Raw genomic sequence first — 3,689 nt, 5'->3', positions numbered from 1 at the left:
AATGCAAGAGAGCGCAAAGATTATCTCCTTTGTCAAGGTTACCTAATTTTTGTCGGTTTCTGAAACACCACTACAGGCCTAGAATTTTTGTTTGCCACTACACATTGCTGTCGACCTTGTGCACTGACCTACGCCAATAATATGTTGTCTAACCAGTATTTATCATTGACATTGTATGCTTTGCTGTTAAGTGCGACCTGTCGCTCTGTCGCTCTTATGTAGGGGGGCGAGGACCAGTCAAGCTACGGCCGCAACTTTTAGCCTCGTCTCCCTCCATCGTTGATGGAAAATAAAGGTTATTGTATTCGTATTCGTACTTTCAGGAGTTGACCTATGGTTAGATTCATTGACAAGGTGTCGACAGATCCAAGGTTGTAGAAAGACGCCGCATTAAAGGCAGCTTCAGGTGTCTGCCAAGGCAGCATCTCTAGCATGTGCCTTTTGCTGTCGGTTATGAGGACAGAAGCTTTCAGCAGCCTTTGCCGATGTATGCTCGAGCAGCTTGCATCTCACTATCTTCCCTTTGTACATCTGCAAGCGAAAACAAGAATAATAGACAATATTCTGCAGAATAGTTTTTTTAGTACAGCTTGGGCAAACAGTTCATGAGCAGTAAAATCTGCCACTGCTATAAAATTAGTTTGTCCAAGTCAGTGTGCTGAAATTGGAATTCATCAAGAATGCATATTTTCTGTTCGGTGCAATAGAGATGAAGCAAAAGGTTTTCAAACTCTCAGCGTACATAAACGGCAGATAAGCACATTCGGTTAATCTCAATTATCAGGTGCCATTGAATGACAAAATGAATAATTTAAAGTTAATACGACGCACTGTATAAACAATTGATATCTTACCGGTCGTCCAGCACAGCCTTGCATGCAGCGTCAACCGAAGCAGCCCAAGAGGAAATTGGCACGCAAAGGTCTGTCCTAGCGATCCGAGTGTCTTTACTCCTGCAGGGAAGTGTAGCAACGTAAGAGGCTAATGAAGCAGATAATGCTCCCAAATACCTAATTAGTTACCAACATATATCTTAAAATAAAGGGTCAGTGGTACCTACACTGAGCTGCAGACTGTTCCGCGAGACAGGACAGGCATGTCGTGGTTCAGTTTATACTCCGAGTGCGAGCGGAGCTGCAACAGACAACCCGCGCGCCGCCGCTGCTAGAGAGAAGAGGGAAGAGGGAAGAGAAAGAGTGCGCCGCCACCAGTCATGCGAGCGCGGCAGCGCTGTCTGCATGGTTTCATTGACACCACAAATTTGAATTCCGCCGGGATTCATTGGACTCTTCTCAGGCATGGGAACAAAGAATGCGCAAGGCGGATGCGAAATGGTGGCGAAGGCTGGGCCCAAAAACGGTCTAGCGTGACAGCAGCACAGCCACTTTGGGGGGGGGGGGGGGGGGGGGCGGAACACTTAGATAATGAAATTCAAAAGCACAAATAAAAACGCTACAAAACAACGTAAAAAAAATATTTTAATAGCACGTTTCATAAAATAGGTAAACTATTTCAGCAAAACATTACGCCGCATGTTTAATTTTTTGCAACGTTCTTGTTACGCCCCCTGTTGATGAGTGTGCGGTTAATTTGCAGCGTGACTTTGCAGGCCTTGTTTCGGCTCCCGGCCACAGTGGCCGCGGGAGCTCACGAAGCGGTTTCTTATCACCAGCTGTCTGCAATAGCGCGCCTGGTAAAGCTTATAAATTTAGCTCGCCGGTCTCGAAATGCCCCTTTTGCGAAGCTTTCGTGATCTTTGCGCGTCGCTTCTCTGTCACCGTTTTGTAAAATTTGCACCCCGCCGCAACGCTGCGGCAGTTTTCTCGGTTTTGTCGTTTCCTTCGACGTGCGGCCAGTGCGGTCTTTTTCCGTCTTTGCACGCTTCCCGCTGTTCTTTTGAAACGCGTAGCGCTTTATTTCAAGATGAGCTTGCGGCGTGTGAAGAAACAATGCGCCGTGGCATATTGCGACAGCATGGACAGTACCGTCGGTGTCAAGCTACACCGCTTCCCGCTGGACTTTCACAGGTGAGCTCTTGTCAGTGTCGTCTGCTACAAGGCGTCTGCTCTAAGTAGGCTCCGAATGCTTTCGTTGGGCTGTTCGCTTCTGTTTCCGTAGCCAGGTCGTGCGCACGTGGCTTCATTTTTTTCCGGGATATTTATGTACTACACTACAGGGCACTCACTTTAAGTGCTGAGCTGTGCGAAAGAGGCCCACCATTTGTCTGATTTATGGTGAGTTTTATGCAGCCGGCTCTCACCAGCGTTAACTTGATACCGGGCTCTCAGGAGCAACCACGCGCATGCCACTGACCGGAAGGCCAATTTAAAACCAATTGTGCTGCCTGACAAGTCTGAGCACAACACTGTTTAGTTTTCCAACACCGCGAAGCCAATTTGACCCTCTCAACTGGTAGTATCGAAATTCAGCCACGTGTACATGCGCGGTCTTGAGGGTGCTTTAACTGAATTCACTCAGCAGGAGTTACTGCCTGTCTTGTTATTGCTATTCTGCATATGCATGACCCTTATGGTAACCTTAAACGCACTTCATTCTCGTCAATCCTAACCATAGAAAAGTATAGCTACCCGCATGGCATGATGACGAGCGTACGTAACCGCATCCTTGGGCGCTGAGAGCTTGGGGCGAGCATTTACTACCATAGCTCAGATATAATGGAAGTAAATTGTACTGCAGTTAGCATTGACAGGAATAATGACGCATTGGCGTTTGGAGTATGCAGTATTCCTTACGGCGCAATAGTGAATAACGTGCACGTTGCATCACGTCCAGGTGCCGAGCGTGGGTGCAGTTCTGCCACAACGTCAGCCTGGAAAAGAAGACACCGTGGCAGCTGCGAGACTTGCGGGTTTGTTCCAAGCACTTCAAACCGTCTGCGTATCTGTCGTCAAAAGGCTGCGACCCGTGTTGATCCGTCTACTTACGTCATGTCATGTTGGCCTCAACTGATGTTGTCTTAGCACTGTCTTCTATGCTTTTCAATTTCCTACCTGGCAACGTTCGTGGAACTGCAGGGCTTTTTTCTATCCGCACTGTGACCATTGAGATGAACAGCAAGCTTAAAGAAACTACTGCTTGAGCTGCCTGTGACGCGTATTTTTTTGTTGGTATGCTTTATCACTGTATTTGTTTGGTTGCTGTAATAAACCATGAATATAAAAACCATACTTGCCGTACACTGTATTGCAAACTGTGCACTTGAGCCTGTGCTTTGTGCATCATACCTTGTACTCAAAAGTACTAGCACCAGTATTTACACCAAGGTTTCCACTGCGAATCATGCTTTGTTGCATGCTTAGCCAGCCAAGGTAACCAGCGTCTGAAAGTGTTGCTGCCTTATTTGCCAGTCACTTTCATTGGGTTCCAAGTGCCTCATTAACAAGGCCATAACTAGCAGGAACTCGAGCACATTTGACTGCCAAAGGTTGGTACGCACTGAAAGGCAACCTTCATGAGATACCGGCTTGAAAATGCGGGCTCTATAAAAAGACTACTTTAAAATTCGCGCTAAAAAACATACGTATGCGTGACGTCATTCAACGTCACTCATACGTATTGCCCCCCAATATGGCGGTGCCCATGAGCCGCCATTTTTTGGGCCAATGGGCGTCTATGGAGCCTTCGCTACCATGGTATATCTACCTTGGAATGCGTACGCCGCCACGGCG

General features: G+C 47.3%; 1 long non-coding RNA gene across 1 annotated transcript; it reads left to right on the top strand.

The window, feature by feature from the left end:
- The first annotated feature begins 1,631 nt into the window (after positions 1-1,631).
- On the top strand, positions 1,632-3,312 carry LOC146177216 (uncharacterized). Its single transcript, XR_014701278.1, has 2 exons — positions 1,632-2,027; positions 2,794-3,312. It is a non-coding gene; the product is annotated as an uncharacterized LOC146177216 (long non-coding RNA).
- The last annotated feature ends 377 nt before the right edge of the window (positions 3,313-3,689 follow it).

This window comes from Amblyomma maculatum, chromosome 10 (genome assembly GCF_055883805.1).
Source record: "Amblyomma maculatum isolate TAMU_Amacu chromosome 10, ASM5588380v1, whole genome shotgun sequence".
Classification (NCBI taxonomy): Eukaryota; Metazoa; Arthropoda; class Arachnida; order Ixodida; family Ixodidae; genus Amblyomma; species Amblyomma maculatum.
The sequence above is the reverse complement of the archived record's forward strand: the minus strand, read 5'-3'. Positions and strand labels throughout refer to the sequence as shown.